This window comes from Lampris incognitus, chromosome 7, assembly GCF_029633865.1.
Source record: "Lampris incognitus isolate fLamInc1 chromosome 7, fLamInc1.hap2, whole genome shotgun sequence".
In the NCBI taxonomy this organism is placed as follows: domain Eukaryota; kingdom Metazoa; phylum Chordata; class Actinopteri; order Lampriformes; family Lampridae; genus Lampris; species Lampris incognitus.
In genome coordinates this window covers 68,972,835-68,990,762 of record NC_079217.1, presented here as the reverse complement: position 1 = coordinate 68,990,762, position 17,928 = coordinate 68,972,835, and the positions used below count along the sequence as shown (strand labels likewise).

At 40.6% G+C, this 17,928-nt stretch overlaps 4 non-coding genes and 1 pseudogene across 4 annotated transcripts; all 5 read right to left on the bottom strand.

Moving 5' to 3' along the window:
• Nucleotides 1-3,829: 3,829 nt before the first annotated feature.
• On the bottom strand, nt 3,830-4,044 carry LOC130116195 (small nucleolar RNA U3). The gene has a single exon (XR_008810550.1). It is a non-coding gene; the product is annotated as a small nucleolar RNA U3 (small nucleolar RNA).
• Nucleotides 4,045-9,117: 5,073 nt separating this feature from the next.
• On the bottom strand, nt 9,118-9,294 carry LOC130116212 (small nucleolar RNA U3; annotated as a pseudogene).
• Nucleotides 9,295-10,238: 944 nt separating this feature from the next.
• Nucleotides 10,239-10,460, bottom strand: LOC130116203 (small nucleolar RNA U3). Its single transcript, XR_008810557.1, has one exon. It is a non-coding gene; the product is annotated as a small nucleolar RNA U3 (small nucleolar RNA).
• Nucleotides 10,461-13,112: 2,652 nt separating this feature from the next.
• Nucleotides 13,113-13,330, bottom strand: LOC130116196 (small nucleolar RNA U3). Its single transcript, XR_008810551.1, has one exon. It is a non-coding gene; the product is annotated as a small nucleolar RNA U3 (small nucleolar RNA).
• A 3,439-nt stretch (nt 13,331-16,769) lies between these two features.
• LOC130116208 (small nucleolar RNA U3) lies at nt 16,770-16,981 on the bottom strand. Its single transcript, XR_008810561.1, has one exon. It is a non-coding gene; the product is annotated as a small nucleolar RNA U3 (small nucleolar RNA).
• Nucleotides 16,982-17,928: the final 947 nt, after the last annotated feature.

The following is a 17,928-nucleotide window of genomic DNA, read 5'->3' as shown; positions in this document are numbered from 1 at the left end:
GAGGGCGCTAGCAGCCTGTCCAAATGGAAAATTACCAGGCCTTGTCAGATCAGAACGAAAGTAAAAGATTGACTGCAGACCTTTCTTGAGCTGCAGACGAATGAACCAAAGTCCAACTCGCAGAAGCTGGAACAGAGATATAAAATGTATGCCTTTGTTACCCTTACTCATTTAAGTTTACCAGTTTAAATTAATTAATCCCGTTTGGATTGCAGAGGAATGCTTGCTTGGAAACCGGTTTTCTTTATTTGCCCGGATTCTTCAGTGAATTTCTACACTAGCTAACCATGTGCTAGTTTAGCCATGTTTGTCTTTTTTCTATCCATGCACTGTAGTAGCATAGTAGTGGTCTTATAATGTGTAGGCCTGTTAGGCCTAGAACTGAAGAGAACCTAGAACATTTCATTACAAGAACCAATCAGAGGATTTTCAGATAGCCTATATCCTATAGCTTAATATGAATGTGAAATTTATACAATTCCGCTGTGATTTGTACTTGTTAGCTGCAAGGACCTTCACTACCTTCGTTTTGTTTCCTAATTCCATTATTTGGGAATGTGAAAGATTGATTCAAATATTCTAGAACTGGTGCTTTAGAGAGTAGAGACTTATTTTCTACCCTGCGGTATGCAGGTTGGTTTTTTGTGTGTACTGGATTCCTTCCCCAAGAGAAGGGAGCAGCAAGCCCTGTGACCCACGAGGCGTAGACAGCACGTGGAAGAGTGGCGTCTTGCTTCTCCATTGAGGACGACCAGGAGAGACAGACAAGACCGTTTTGGAGATCTCCATTTTTGTGAATGAACACTACACACACTACCCAGGTAGCTTCAGACTTTTATCTTTTCATATTTTCTCTTTTTGACCAGAGCTCTGAGTCTACACACTGAAAAGACATTACAGACAAACCAAAAGCGGTTTGACCCTTATTCTTTTCCTTATTGACCATTCAAAGTGCACTTGTGTTGTTATTAATATGTTTAATAAATGCCGGCCGTTTCTCTTTTATAATATTGTTGTCTGAATAATATTCTTTTCCAATGCCTCCTTAGCCAAACCTATTTTAGATTTAGCCCAGTTTGCTTTCTAACCCATTTTCTGGGTCATAGGCATTTTCTTTGTCTGTATGTTACTTCAAATATGTTACGCAACATGGAGCGTATACCATTTTTTCCATGTGAAGCTATTATGGTCTTCATGGGTCATTAATACTGTCAGTTTTCATGGTGGATTTGGAGGCGAAGACAACTTTCAAATAAACCAGTAGCGAGAAAGCCACTTGTGTCTGTGCTTTGAGGGAAATATAACTGAGGTTTGAGGATCAGAGTGGTCTGAAAGTGAAATGAGAAGATGCAAATATAACTGGGGGCAAGATCATGCAGTGCTTTAAATGTAATCAATAAACTCAAGATTATTCTGAACTTCACAGGAGGCCAATAAAGAGATGCAAGAATAGGGGTAATATGGGACCTACAACTAGTTCTAGTTAGTTTAGCAACTGCATTTTGAACCAACTGTAGATGATTTAAAGTAGCATAGTTGAGGCCAGAGTAGAGAAAGTTACATTAATCTAGAAGGGAGAAAGTGTGAATTAATTTTTCGATGTCTTTAAAAGGGATTTTTGCAATATTTTGTAGCTGAAGGAAACAGGATTGGACAACCTTAGTAACATGGTGATCAAAAGACACTGGTCAAAGATGACACCAAATTTTTAGCGGTAGGTTTCATGTTTGAATGAAGTGGACCAATAAACTGACTTCATATATGTCTGTATAACATTTTGATTGTAAAATTTCAATAAATAACATTTGTGAAAAAAGTACCGGATCAAACATCTACTGCTCGTCATTTTACTCAGCCATTACCTGAGTCCATCACAACATCTTCTATTACAGTATTACCGTATGGTACAGCAGCACAGATAGTCAAACACGAAAAAACTGCAGCGGATTGTCAACAAGGCATCCAAAATCATAGGCAACCCATTCCCCTCAGTTGAATCTCTACATACTAACTGGACTGTAAAGCGAGCAAAGATCACCTGCGACCCCTCACATCCTGCTCATCACCTCTTCCAGCTCCTTCTCTCAGGGAAGCGCTACAGGTCACTGTCAACTAAGACTACACGCTTTGCAAACAGTTTTTTTCTCCCTATCCATCAAGACTCTGAATTCCTCCCTATAGTCCCATCCTCACACACCATTGGCATAAATACCACCATTCACCTGTTATACCGGATATGTTTATATCTGCTATTGTGTAACTGTATTGTTCATGATTTGTGGAGTGTCTGTTGTTGTACATGTATATATTGTGCTGCAGAATCAAAATGTAGCAAAAACTAATTCCACCGGTTTTGCTCGTGTGGCTAATAAAATTATTTACCAAAAAGCATATCTTCAAATCAACTTGTCTCTGCCATGTTCTCTGCTCTATACTATTATATCCATCGATTATATCTAACTATGTCCTATACTGTATGTTCTCTGCTCTATACTCTATCTATCAAATACCATGTTGCGCGCGCGCGCGCACACACACACACACACACACACACACACACACACACACACACACACACACACACACACACACACACACACACACACACACACACACACACACACACACACCCAATACAAGTTCCTCTCACAGCTGGGGAACACAGTTATTAAATAAAGAAGGGGGGCACATCTTTGTTAGGACCTTGGTTTGGTATGGACCCAAGTACAGAAAAAAAATAAATCAGACAGAAACCAGGCTTCAAACAATAATCCAGTCTTTCACTTGACAAACTCACCAGGAACAAACAAACCAGTATTTATGACTTGACAAACTAAATCAGGGGAAAAAAATAAACCAGCCTTTATGACTTGACAAACTAAATCAGGAGCAAATAACCCAGTCTTCATGACTTGAGACCCTAACTCAGGAACATGTGCTTGCACATTGTTTTTAATGACAATAAAACTGAAAATAATCCAGTCTTTATGACCTGACAAACTAAATCAGGAACAAACAATAATCCAGTCTTTATGACTTGAGAAACTAAATCAGGAATAAACAATAATCCAGTCTTTATGACTTGACAAACTAAACCAGGAACAAACAAACCAGTCTTTATGACGAGACAAACTAAATCAGGGACAAAATGTCCCCCCAAAGTATTTTTGTTAAAATTTGCTTGGGCACTATTTGGGTATGTGTAGTGAGGGGAGCTTGTTGCTGGTGGGTATACTGTAAAATATCACAACAACAAAGACGAACTCTTAAGCTAACAATGGCAATGACATTTCTGATGGGAAGTACCAAGCTTCTCGGAGTGACAGTTTTGGATAAAGTGTACAGATGGCTCTTTCTATATGTTGCGGTTGAGGTATGTTTTGGGTTATAGTGGAGCGGATAAAAGCCAAACTCGAGTGGAATTGTGCAAATTATGATACAAGCGTGAAATTTGGTGAATTTCTTCTCCACAGGCTTCCAATCAAATCTGTCCGATTGGCCACTTGAAAATCCAAGATGGAGGCCATTTTTCAAGATGGCTATCAAATTAGCCTCCAAAAATGGCTTTTTTTTTATATATATATATATTTTGTGTCGTTTTTTGGCTTGATTGATCTTGGTGTCAATTCCTATGTTTTCAAGCCTGTTGGGTTGGATTTTGGGATTTTTATATAGCAACACATTTCATATACCAAATTAATGAGTGGGTGTGTTTTTTTTTTGTTTTTGTTTTTAATTGTACTTTTCTGCAATTTAATGTTTTTAGGTTTAGGACTAAGGTTTAGATTTGGATAAAATTGACGAGTTCTTGCATTTTTTTTCCCTTTTTACCACTCAGAACATGCTCCTTCCCTTGATGCTCCCATAAAAGGAACACTGAACGGTCACCAAAAGCACAGAGCTTGTGATTAAACCACTTCTCTGTACCTGCTTCGCACTCAGGAAGAAGCACCCCAGCTCATCATTGTGGGTGGCGGGACTCACACTTTAGAAAAACATTTCTCAATATGAAAACTAAAGAAATTATCCCCGAAATTAGGATGAGGTGTAGATAAACGTAACGGGTGGCTCTAATCTTTCAGTTAGCGTTGGGATAAGGGTTCTATCTGCTCTGGCAGACAATCCTACAGAGCCACAGCAATACAGCCTAACTCGTCGCGATAGCCAAGCTATCCATGGCAATGGCATTTCTAAAGCAAAGAACCGAGCTTTTCAGAGTAAAAGTTTTGCATAAAATTAACAGACAGCGCTTTCTACATGTTTCACTTGAGGTAGGTTTGGGTTAGGGATTATCTGCTCAGTCAGACAATCCCACAAAAAAAAATACCACAACAGAGAATAACTCGACAGTAGCCAAGCTATCCATGACAAAGTCATTTCTGAGGAAAAGTACTGACCTTTTCTGAGTGAAACGTTTGGATAAAATTAAAAGATGGCTCACAGTCATGTTTTTTCTTCTTTTGTTTGTTTTTCCTCTTTTTTTTTCTTCTTTCATTATTTCAGGATGTCTCTCCTATCTTTTATTTATTTTCGGTCTGGTTGTGCTTGTTTCGTTCGTATTCTGATTTAATGTCCATGTTATTTCAAACTGAAATACTTGTTTATAAACTATTAAACTATTAATCATAAGAAAAGAAAAAAAGATGGCTCTTTCTACATCTTTCGGTTAGGGATGAGTTAGGCAAAGAGTTTTATCTGCTCAGGCAGACAATACCTCAGCAACATCGACTAACTCTTCACAGTTGCCAAACTAACCATGGCAAAGACATTTCTGATGGAAAGTACAGAGCTTCATGGAGTGATAGTTTTGGATAAAATTAACAGATGGCTCTTTCTACACGTTTCGGTTGGGTTAGGGTAAGTGTTTTATCGGTTCAGGCAGACCATCCCACAGAGAATACCACAGCAACAGAGATCAACTCTTTGCGAAAGCCAAACCAACCACAACAATGGCATTTCTGACAGAAAGTACTGAGCTTCACGGAGTGAAAGAGAATAAAATTAACGGATGGCTCTTTCGACATGTTTTGCTTAGGGTAGGGGTTTATCAGCTCAGGCAGATAATCGCACAGAACACCACAGAGACCAACTAAGCAGTAGCCAGGCTATGCACAGCAATGTCATTTCTGATGAAAAGTGCCAAGCTTCTAGGAGTGATAGTTTCTCATAACATTAACGTATGCTCTCTCTACGCATTTCAGTTTGGTTAGGGTGAGGGTTTTACTTACTCAGGCAGAAAATCCCACAGAGAATACCACAGCAAAAGAGACTAACTCTTCATGGTAGCAAAGCTAACCATGGCAATGGCATTTCTGAGGGAGGGTACCGAGCTTCTCAGAGTGATAGTTTCGGATAAAATTAACATATGCTCTTTGTACATGTTTGGGTTGGGGTAGGGTACGGGTTTTACCTGTTCAGGCAGAAAATCCTACAGAGAATACCACTGCAAGAGAGAATACCTTCGCATACATAAGCCAACCATGGCAGTGGCATTTCAAAGGAAAAGTACAGCGCTTCTCGGAGTAAAACTTTTGGATAAAATTAAGGGTTGGCTCTTTCTACATCTTTTGGTTAGGTTTGGGATAGGGTTACGGTAAGGGTTTTATCAGCTCAGGCAAATCGATCCCACAGAAAATACCACAGCAACAGACACCAACTCTTCGTGGTAGCCAAGCTAACCACGGCAATGGCATTTCTGATGAAAAGTACCAAGCTTCTCGGAGTGATAGTTTCAGTTAAAATTAACGGACAACTCTTTCTACAGGTTTCACTTAAGAGTAATGGGTTTTATCTGCTCAGGCCAAAAATCCTACAGAGAATACCACCGCAACAGAGAATAACTTCGCTAGACAAGCTAACCACGTAAATGGCATTTCAGATGGAAAGTACCGAGCTTCTCGGAGGAACAGTTTCAGATAAAATTAACGGACGGCTTTTTCTACATGTTTGTCTTAGTTGTAAGGGTTTTATCTGCTCTAGCAGACGATCCTACAAAGAACAATACAGCAATAGAGACAAACTCTTCGCAGTAGCCAAGCTAACCACGGCAATTGCATTTCTGAAGGAAAGAACCAGCTTTTCAAAGTAAAAGGTTTGCATAAAATTAACGTACAGCGCTTTCTACATGTTTCGCTTGAGGTAGGGTTTGGGCTCACCTACTCAGTCACACCATCTCACAACAAAATACCACAACAACAGAGAACAACTCTTAGCAGTAGCCAGGCTATCTATGGCAAAGTCATTTCTGAAAGAAAGAACCAAGCTTCTTAGAGTGAAAGTTTTGGATAAAATTAATGGAGGACTCTTTCTACATCTTTCGGTTAGGGATGAGTTGGGCTAAGATTTTTGTCTGCTCGGGCAAACAATCCAACACACAATACCACAGCAACAGAAAATAATTCTTCGCAGTAGCATTTCTGAACATGGAACGATAGTTTCAGATAAAACTAATGGATTGCTCTTTCTACATGTTTCGGTTGGGATAGGGTAAGGGTTTTACCTGCTCAGGCAGACAATCTCACAGCTACAGAGGCTAACTCTTCGCAGTAGCAAAGCTCACCATGGCCATGACATTTCTGATGGAAAGTACCAAGCTTCTCGGAGTGACAGTTTTTCGATCTTATTAATGTATGCACTTTCTACAATGTTTCGGTTTGGTTGACGCAAGGGATTTACCTGCTCAGGCAGACAATCCCAAAGCAACAGAGAATTACTTCGTCGTAGACAAGCTAACCACAGCAATGATACTGCTCTTCTCAAGTACCAAGCTTCTGAGTGATACTTTCGGGGCAAAAAATTGACAGAGGCCGTTTCTACGTGTTTCACTTAGGGTAAGGGTTTTATCAGCTCAGGCACACAATCGCACAGAGACTACCACAGCAGCAGAGACTAACTCTTCGCAGTAGCCAAGCTCATTACGGCAATGGCATTTCTGATGAAAAGTACCAAGCTTCTCGGAGTGAAAGTTTTGGATAACATTAATGGACGGCACTGTCTACATGTTTCACTTATGGTAAGGGTTTCATCTGTTCAGTCGGACAATCCCGCAAAAATACAACAGCAACAGAGAGACTCTTCATGGTAGCCAAGCTAACTATGGCAATGGCATTCCTGATGGAATGTACCAAGCTTCTCGGAGTTAAAGTTTTGGAAAAAATTGCTGGACAGCTCTTTCTACATATTTCGCTTAGTGTAAGGGTTTTATCAGGCAGACAATCGCACAGAAAATACCACAGCAACAGAGACCAACTATTCGTAGTAGCCAAGCTAACTACGGTAATGGCATTCCTGATGGGAAGTATCAAGTTTCTTGCAGTGAAAGTTTTGGATAAAATTAATGGACAGCTATTCTACATATTTCACTTATAGTAAGGGTTTTATCTGTTCAGTCAGACAATCCCGCAGAAATACAATAGCAACAGAGACTAACTCTTCGTGGTAGCCAAGCAAACCAGGGCAATGTCATTACTGAGGGTAAGTACCAAGATTCTCGGAGTGAAAGTTTTGGATAAAATTAATGGACGGCTCTTTCTACATGTTTCGCTTAGATCTAAGGGTTTTATCGGCTCAGACAGACAATCGCACAGAGAATACCACAGCAACAGAGACTAACTCTTCGCAGTAGCCAAGCTAACTACGGCAACGGCATTTCTAATGGAAAGTACCAAGCTTCTCGGAGTGCAAGTTTTGGATAAAATTACTGGACAGCCCTTTCTACATATTTCGCTTAGTGTAAGGATTTTATCAGCTCAGGCAGACAATCACAGCAACAGAGTCTAACTCTTCGTAGTAGCCAAGCTAACTACGGCAATGGTATTACTGATTGAAAGTACGAAGCTTCTCAGAGTGAAAGTTTTTGATAAAATTAATGGACGGCTCTTTGTACATGTTTCACTTAGCGTTTTATCAGCTCAGGCAGTCAATCGCACAGAGAACACCACAGCAACAAAGACTAACTTCATTGTAGCCAAGCCAACTACGAAAATGGAATTTCTGATGGAAAGTACCAAGCTACTTGTAAAAGTTTTGGATAAAATCGCTGGACGGCTTTTGCTACATATTTAGCTTAGTTGTAAGGGCATTATCTGCTCACGCAGACAATCGCACAGAGAATACCACAGCAACAGAGACTAACTCTTCGCAGTAGCGAAGCTAACAACGGCAATGGCATTTCTGAAGGAAAGAACTGAGCTTCTCGGACTGAAAATGTTGGATGAAATTAACGGAGTGCTTTCTAAATGTTTCACTTAGAGTAAGGGGTTTATCGGTTTAGGCGGACAATTCCTCAGAAATACAACAGCGACAGAGACTAACTCTTCGTGGTAGCCAAGGTAACCACGGCAATGGCATTTTTGAAGCAAAAACCGAGCATCTTGGAGTGAAAGTTTTGGACAAAATTAACAGATGGCTCTTCTTACATGTTTTGGTTGGGTTAGGGTAAGTGTCTTACCTGTTTAAGCAGATAATTGCACAGAGAATACCATAGCAACAGAGACTAACTTCATTGTAGCCAAACTAACCACGCTAATGGCATTTATGATGGAAAGTAGAGGTACTCGTAGTAAAAATTTTGAATAAAATTACCGAACGGCTCTTTCAACATATTTCACTTAGTATAAGGGTTTTATCAGCTCAGGCAGTCAATCGCACAGAGAATATCACAGCAATAGAGACTAACTCTTCGCAGTAGCCAAGCTAACCACGCCAATTGCATTCCTGAAGGAAAGAACCAAGCTTCTCGTAGTAAACGTTTTGGATAAAAATCAACGGATGGTCCTTGCTACATGTTTTGGTTGACGTAGTGTTTGAGTTTAGGGTCAAGTTTTTCTGCTCAGGCGGACAGTGCCCAACCGCTGGCTTAGCGATACCCCAATATGAGAGTTATGGAGAGATTGATGGGTTCAATTTGGATGTTTTTTCTTCTTTACAACTGATCTGCCACTGTCCTGTATCTTGATTAGTTTATCCCGTGTTAAACTTGAAAAATTGCTGGTGAGGTTTGGAGCATTATAAGTGATTTTTTTTTTTTAGTTGAAGTTCACTGCTATTGCAGTTTAATTTCTTTAGGGTTAGGTTTAAAATAAAAGTAATTGATGGCTTTCTCAATTTTTTTCTTTTACCACTCAGAGCACGCTCTCTGGCTCAAAAAGGACAGAGCTTGTAATCAAATCACTTCTCTGTACCTGCTTCATGCTCAGGAAGAAGCACCGTAGCTCATCATCGTGGGTGGTGGACTCACACTTAAACATTTTTCAAACCAAGAACGACAGAAATGACCGCTGAAAGTGTAGTCTTCTGAATCTTTTGGATAAAATTAATGGCCGTCTCTTCCTACATCTTTTGGCCAGGGTTGGCGTAGGGTTACAATGAGGGTTTTTCCTACTCAAAAGTAGTTCCACAGAGAATACCACAGCAGCAGACACTGTCTGCCTGAGCAGATAAAACGCTTATACTAAACCTATCCCAACCCTTACAGAAAGATGTAGAAAGAGCCATCCGTTAATTATATCCAAACCTTAAGCTCCGTGACATTATTTTCCGTCAAATACCATTGCCGTGGTTAGCTTGACTTCTGCTAAGAATTAATCCCACAAAGAATACCATAGCAACAGAGACTGTCTTGGCGGTTGCCAAGCTAACCATTGCAATGGCATTTCTGATGGAAAGTACAGAGCTTCTCGGTGTGAAAGGTTTGGATAAAAATCAACATACGGCTCTTTCAACACGTAAGGGTAGGGTTTGTGTTAAGGTAAAGGTTTTACCTGCTCAGGCAGAAAATCCCACAGCAACAGAGATTAACTCTTCATGTTAGCCACGCCAACCATGGCAATGGCATTTTTGATGGGAAATACTAGGCTTCTCCGAGTGAAAGGTAAGGGTTAGAGAATTGAATGCCAGAGCCAACACATGTCAACCAGGCGCCTCAACAATGCCCAAATACTGGCTTACAGATACCCCCAGGTTTAGGGTTACGAATTTGGAGAGAGTTTGATGGATTGGGTATAGGATCTATTTGGAGGTTGTTTATTCTTTACACTTGATCCCCCATTGTCTTCCCTCTCTATTAGTTTATCTCGTTTTAAACTTGAAAAGTTGTTGGTGGGGTTTGCAGCAATACAAGTGGGTTTCTTTTATTGAATTGCACTTCTACAATCGTCATGTTTTTAGGGTTTGGACTAAGTTTTAGGGGTAGGTTTAAATAAAATTGATGAATTTCTACATTTTTGCCCCTCCTTTTTACCACACCGAACAGGCTCCTTCCTCTTGATAACTCCATAAAAGCAAAACTGAACGGTCACCAAAAGCACAGAGTGAGTGATTAAACCACTTCTCTGTACCTGCTTCGCGGTCAGGGAGAAGCACCCCAGGCTCATCATGGTGAGTGGCGGGACTCACACTTTAGAAAAACATTTCTCAAGATAAAAACTAAAGAAATTATCTCTGAAATTAGTATTAGGCTTTGATAAACTCAATGGATGGCTCTATATCTTTCGGTTACGGTTGGGGTAAGAGTTTTATCTGCTCTGGCAGACAATACCACAGCAATAGAGACCAACTCGTCGCAGTAGCCAAGCTAACCACGGCAATGGTATTTCTGATGGAAAGTAGAGAGCTTCTCAGAGTAAAAGCTTTGCATAAAATTAACGGACAGCGCTTTCTACATATTTCGCTTGAGGTAGGATTTGGGTTAGGGTAAGGGTTTTATCTGCTTAGCCACACAATCCCAAAGAAAACACTACAGTAACAGAGACCAACTCTTCATAGTAGCCAAACTAACCACAGCAAAGTCATTTCCGATGTTAAGTAACGAGCTTCTCGGAGTGATAGTTCCGGATGAAATTAACAAACGACTCTTTCTACATGTTTCACGTAAGAGTAAGGGTTTTATCTGCTCAGCCAGATAATCCCAAAAAATACCACAGCAACAGACAGTCTTGGTGGTAGCCAATGGCATTTCTGATGGAGAGTAGCAAGCTTCTCACAGCGATAGCTTTGGCTAAAATAAACGGATGGCTCTTTCTACATTTTTCAGTTGGTTTAGTGTAAGTGTTTTACCTGCTCAGGCAGACAATCCCACACAAAATAGCACAGAAACAGAGACTAACACTTCACGGTAGCCAAGCTAAACACAGCAAGGAAAATTCAGAAATTAAGTACCGACTTATTCGTACTCGAAATTTTAGATCAAACTAACTGACTTTCTTCATGTTTTGGTTGAGGGTTTTATCAGCTCAGGAAAACTATCTCACAGCAACAGAGACTAACCCTTCGCAGTAGCAAAGCTCGCCACGGCAATGGCATTTCTGATGGAAAGTACCCAGCTTCTCGGAGTGACAGTTTTGGATCTTACTGACGTAAGCTCTTTCTACAACGTTTCGTTTTAGTTAGCATAAGTGTTTTACCTGCTCAGGCAGACAATCCCACAGCAACAGAGACTAACTTCATCGTAACCAAGCTAAATACAGCAATGGCACTGCTCTTCTCAAGTACCGACTTTCTGAGTGACAGTTTCGGAAAAAAATTTCACGGAGGCTGTTTCTACATGTTTCACTTAGCGTAAGGGTTTTATCAGCTCAGGCAGACAATCGCACAGAGAATACCACAGCAACAGAGACTAACTCTTCGTAGTAGCCAAGCTAACTACAGCAAATGGCATTACTGATGGAAATTACCAAGCTTCTCGGAGTGAAAGTTTTGGATAACATTAATGGACGGCTCTTTCTAAATGTTTCATTTATATTAAGGATTTTATCTGTTCAGGCGGACAATCCCGCAGATATTACAATAGCAACAGAGACCAACTCTTCGTGGTAGCCAAGCTAACCACGGCAATGGCATTTCTGATGGAAAGTACCAAACCTCTCAGAGTATACGTTTTAGATAAAATTAATGGACGGCTCTTTCTACATTTTTCGCTTAGTTGTAAGGGTTTTATCAGCCAAACAATCACACAGAGAATACCAGAGCAACAAAGTCAAACTCTTCGCAATAGCCATGGAGTAATATTTTTGGATGAAATTAATGGACGACTCCGTCTACATATTTCGCTTAATTGTAAGGGTTTTATCAGCTCAGGCAGTCAATTGCACAGAACATACCACAGCAACAGAGAAAAACTCTTTGTAGTAGCCAAGCTAACTATGGCAATGGCATTCCTGATGGAAAGTACCAAGCTTCTCGGAGTGAAAGTTTTGGTTAACATTAATGGACGCGTCTTTCTACATGTTTCACTTATGGTAAGGGTTTTATCTGTTCAGGCGGACAATCCCGCAGAAATACAACAGCAACAGAGACTGTCTGCCTAAGCAGATAAAACCCTTATACTAAACCTATCCCAACCCTTACAAAAACATGTAGAAAGAGCCAGCCGCCAATTATATCCGAACCACAAGCTCCGAAACACTCCGTATCTTCCACCAGAAATACCATTGCCGTGGTTAGCTTGGCTCCTGCTAAGAATTAATCCCACAAATAATACCATAGCAACAGAGACTGTCTTGGCGGTTGCCAAACTAATCACTGCAGTGGCATTTCTGATGCGAAGTACAGAGCTTCTCGGAATGCAAAATTTGGATAAAATTAACAGACGGCTCTTTCAACACGTTTGGGTTGGGGTTTGTATTAGGGTAGAGGTTCTACCTGCTCAGGCAGCAAATCCCACAGAAAACCCCACAGCAAGAGACCAACTCTTCGCGGTAGCCAAGCTAACCACGGCTCCGGCATTTCACACTGAACATACTAGGTTAACTTTATGGTTAGGGTTGAATGCCAGAGCCAACACATGTCAACTGAGCACCTCCGCCAATGCCCAAGTGCTGGATTAGAAATACCCCCAGGATTCGGGTTAGGGATAGAGTTTGATTGGTTAAGTCTGGGGGCAATTTGGGTGTTTATTCATTACAACTGATCTCCCAGTCTTATATCTTGATTATTTATCCCGTTTTAAACTTGAAAAGTTGTTGGTGGGGTTTGGAACAATACAAGTGTTTGTCGTTTGTTTGTTTTGTTTTTCAAATTGAACTTTTCTGCAATTACAATTTAATGTTTTAAGCGTTAAGAGTAAGGTTTAGGGTTAGATCAAATTGATGAATTTCTGCACTTTTTTCCTTTTTACCACTCAGAACATGCCCCTTCTCTTGATGCTCCCATAAAAGGAACATTGAACGTCATCTAAAGCACAGAGCTTGTGATTAAACAACTTCTCTGTACCCGCTTAGCGCTCAGGAAGAAGCACCCCAGCTCATCATGGTGGGTGGCGGGACTCGCACTTTAGAAAAACATTTCTCAAAATAAAAACTAAAGAAATTATCCCCGAACTTAGTATTAGATTTTGATAAACTCAATGGATGGCTCCATATCTTTCGGTTACGGTTGGGGTAAGAGTTTTATCTGCTCTGGCAGACAATACCACAGCAATAGAGACCAACTCGTCGCAGTAGCCAAGCTAACCACAGCAATGGTATTTCTGATGGAAAGTAGAGAGCTTCTCAGAGTAAAAGCTTTGCATAAAATTAACGGACAGTGCTTTCTACATGTTTCGCTTGAGGTAGGATTTGGGTTAGGTTAAGGGTTTTATCTGCTCAGCCACACAATCCCAAAGAAAATACCACACCAACAGAGACAAGCTCTTCATAGTAGCCAAACTAACCACAGCAAAGTCATGTCTGATGGAAAGTACCGAGCTTCTCGGAGTGATAGTTCCGGATGAAATTAACAGACGACTCTTTCTACATGTTTCACGTAAGAGCAAGGGTTTTATCTGCTCAGCCAGATAATCCCAAAGAAATACCACAGCAACAGACAGTCTTGCTGGTAGCCAAGTCAACCATGGCAATGGCATTTCTGATGGAGAGTAGCAAGCTTCTCGCAGCAATAGCTTTGGGTAAAATAAACGGATGGCTCTTTCTACATGTTTCGCTTAGCGTTTTATCAGCTCAGGCAGTCAATCACACAGAGAACACCACAGCAACAGAGACTAACTCTTCGTAGTAGCCAAGCTAACTACGGCAATGGCATTCCTGATGGAACGTACCAAGTTTCTTGCAGTGAAAGTTTTGGATGCAATTAATGAAAGGCTATTCTACATATTTCACTTATAGTAAGGGTTTTATCTATTCAGTCGGACAATCCCGCAGAAATACAATAGAAACAGAGACTAACTCTTCATGGTAGCGAAGCAAACCAAGGCAATGTCATTACTGAGGGAAGGTACCAAGATTCTCGGAGTGAAAGTTTTGGATAAAATTACTGGACAGTTCTTTCCACATATTTCGCTTAGTGTAAGGGTTTCATCAGCTCAGGCAGTCAATCGCACAGAGAATACCATAGCAACAGACACCAACTCTTCGCAGTAGCCAAGCTAACCATGGGAATGGCATTTCAGATGGAAAGTACCAAGCTTCTCGGAGTGAAAGTTTTGGATAACATTAATGGACAGCTCTTTCTACATGTTTCGCTTAGCATTAGTGTGTTATCAGCTCAGGCAGACAATCGCACAGAGAACACCACAGCAACAGAGACTAACTCTTCGTAGTAGCCAAGCTAACTACAGCAATGGCATTCCTGATGGAAAGTACCAAGCTTCTCGGAGTGAAAGTTTTGTATAACATTAATGGACGGCTCTTTCTACATGTTTCACTTACGGTAAGGGTTTTATCTGTTCAGGCGGACAAACCCACAGAAATACAACAACAACAGAGACTAACTCTCTTCGTGGTAGCCAAGCTAACCACAGCAATGGCATTTCTGATGGAAAGTACCAAGCTTTTTGGAGGGAAAGATTTGGGTAAAATTAATGCCCGGCGTTTTTACATATTTCGCTTAGTGTAAGCGTTTTATCCATTTAGGCGGACAATCCCTCAGAAATACAACAGCAACAGAGACCAACTCTTCGTGGTAGCCAAGCTAACCACGGCAATGGAATTTCTGAAGCAAAGAACCGAGCTTCTTGGACTGAATGTTTTGCATAAAATTAACGGACGGCTCTTCCTACATGTTTTGGTTGGGTTAGGACAAGTATGTTACCTGTGTAAGCAGACAATCGCAGAAATACAACAGCAACAGAGACTAACTCTTCATTGTAGCCAAGCTAACTACGAAAATGGAATTTCTGATGGAAAGTGCCAAGCTACTCGTAGTAAAAGTTTTGGATAAAATTACTGGACGGCTTTTTCTATATATTTCGCTTAGTTGTAAGGGCATTATCTGCTCAGGCAGACAATCGCACAGAGAATACCACAGCAACAGAGACCAACTCTTCGCAGTAGCGAAGCTAACCACCGCAATGGCATTTCTGAAGGAAAGAACCGACCTTCGACTGAAAATTTTGGATGAAATAAACGGAGTGCTTTCTATATGTTTCGCTTAGAATAATGGGTTTATCTGTTTAGGCGGACAATCCCTCAGAAATAGAACAGCGACAGAGACTTAACTCTTCGTGGTAGCCAAGGTAACCATGGCAATGGCATTTTTGAAGGAAAAACCGAGCATCTTGGAGTGAAAGTTTTGGACAAAATTAACGGATGGCTCTTACATGTTTTGGTTGGGTTGGGGCAAGTGTGTTACCTGTTTAAGCAGATAATCGCACAGAGAATACCATAGCAACAGAGACTAACTCTTCATTGTAGGCAAGCTAACCACAGCAATGGCATTTATGATGGAAATTAGAGGTACTCGTAGTAAAAATTTTGAATAAAATTACTGAACGGCTCTCTCAACATATTTCAGTTAGTATAAGGGTTTTATCAGCTCAGGCAGTAAATCACACAGAGAACACCACAGCAACAGAGACTAACTCTTTGTCGTACCCAAGCTAACTACGGCAATGGCATTCCTGATGGAAAGTACCAAGCTTCTCGGAGTGACAGTTTTGGATAACATTAATGGACGGCTCTTTCTAAATGTTTCACTTATGGTAAGGATTTTATCTGTTCAGGCAGACAATCCCGCAGAAATACAACAGCAATAGAGACTGTCTGCCTAAGCAGATAAAACCCTTATACTAAACCTATCCCAACCCTTACAAAAACATGTAGAAAGAGCCAGCCGCTAATTATATCTGAACCAAACGCTCCGAAACACTCAGAATATTCCACCAGAAATACCATTGCCGTGGTTAGCTTGGCTCCTGCTAAGAATTAATCCCACAAATAATACCATAGCAACAGAGACTGTCTTGGAGGTTGCCAAGCCAACAATAGCATTTCTGATGGAAAGTACAGAGCTTCTCGGTATGCAAGATTTGGATAAAACTAACAGACGGCTCTTTCAACACGTTTGGGTTGGGTTTGTATTAGGGTAAAGGTTTTATCTGCTCAGGCAGCAAATCCCACAGAAAACCCCTCAGCAACAGAGACCAACTCTTGGCAGTAGCCAAGCTAACCACAGCAACAGCATTTCAGATTGAAAATACTAGGTTAACTTTATGGTTAGGATTGAATGCCAGAGCCAACACATGTCAACTGAGCACCTCTGCCAATGCCCAAGTGCTGGATTAGAAATACACCCAGGATTAGGGATATGGATAGATTGGTTAAGTCTAGGAGCAAATTGGGTGTTTATTCGTTATAACTAATCTCCCTTTGTCTTATATCTTGATTAGTTTATCCCGTTTTAAACTTGTAAAGTTGTTGGTGGGGTTTGAAACAATGTGTGTTTTTTTTTTTTTTTTTTTTTTTAATTGAACTTTTCTGCAATTGCAATTTAATGTTTTAAGAGTTAAGACTAAGGTTTAGATCAAATTGATGATTTTCTGCACTTTTTTCCTTTTTACCATTCAGAACATGCCCCTTCTCTTGATGCTCCCATGAAAGGAACATTGAACATCATCTAAAGCACAGAGCTTGTGACTAAACCACGTCTCTGTACCCGCTTAGCGCTCAGGAAGAAGTACCCCAGCTCATCGTCGTGGGTGGCGGGACTCACTTTAGAAAAACATTTCTCACGATAAAACTAAAGAACCTATCCCTGAAAATAGGATTAGGTTTGGCTAAACGTAACGGATGGCTCTATATCTTTGGGTTAGGGTAAGGGTTTCATCTGTTCTGGCACACAATCCTACAGAGAATACCTCAGGAAGACACCAACTCGTCGCAGTAGCCAAGCTAACCATGGCAATGGCATTTCTGATGGAAAGTACTGAGCTTTTCAGAGTAAAAGATTTGCATAAAATGAACAAAGAGAGCTTTCTACATGTTTCACTTGAGATAAGGTTTGGGTTAGGGCTTATCTGCTCAGTCAGACAATCCCACAAAAAAATACGACAACAGAGAATAACTCTTAGCAGTAGCCAAGCTATCCATGACAGTCATTTCTGATGGAAATACTGAGATTTTCAAACTGAAAGGTTTGGATAAAATTAACAGATTGCCCTTTCTACATCTTTCATTTAGGGATGAGTTAGGCTAACAGTATTGTCTGCTCAGGCAAAGAATACAACAGACAATACCACATCAACAGCGACTACCTCTTCGCAGTAACATTTCTGAACATGGAGTGATAGTTTCAGATAAAATTAATGGATTGCTCTTTCTAGATGTTTCGGTTGGGATAGGGTTAGGGTTTCACCTGCTAAAGCAGAAAATCTTACAGACAATACCACTGCAACAGAGAATAACTTCGATAGACAAGCTGACCACGGTAATGGTATTTCAGATGGAATGTACCGAGCTGCTCAGAATAAAATCTTGTGATAAAATTAATGGACGGCTCCTTCTACATGTTTCGCTTAGGGTAAGTGTTTTATCAGCTCAGGTAGACAATCAAACAGAGAATACCACAGCAACAGACTCTAACTCTTCATAGTAGCCAAACTAACCACAACAAAGTCATTTCTGATGTAAAGTACCGAGCTTCTCGGAGTGATAGTTCCGGATGAAATTAACAGATGACTCTTTCTACATGTTTCACTTAAGAGAAAGGGTTTTATCT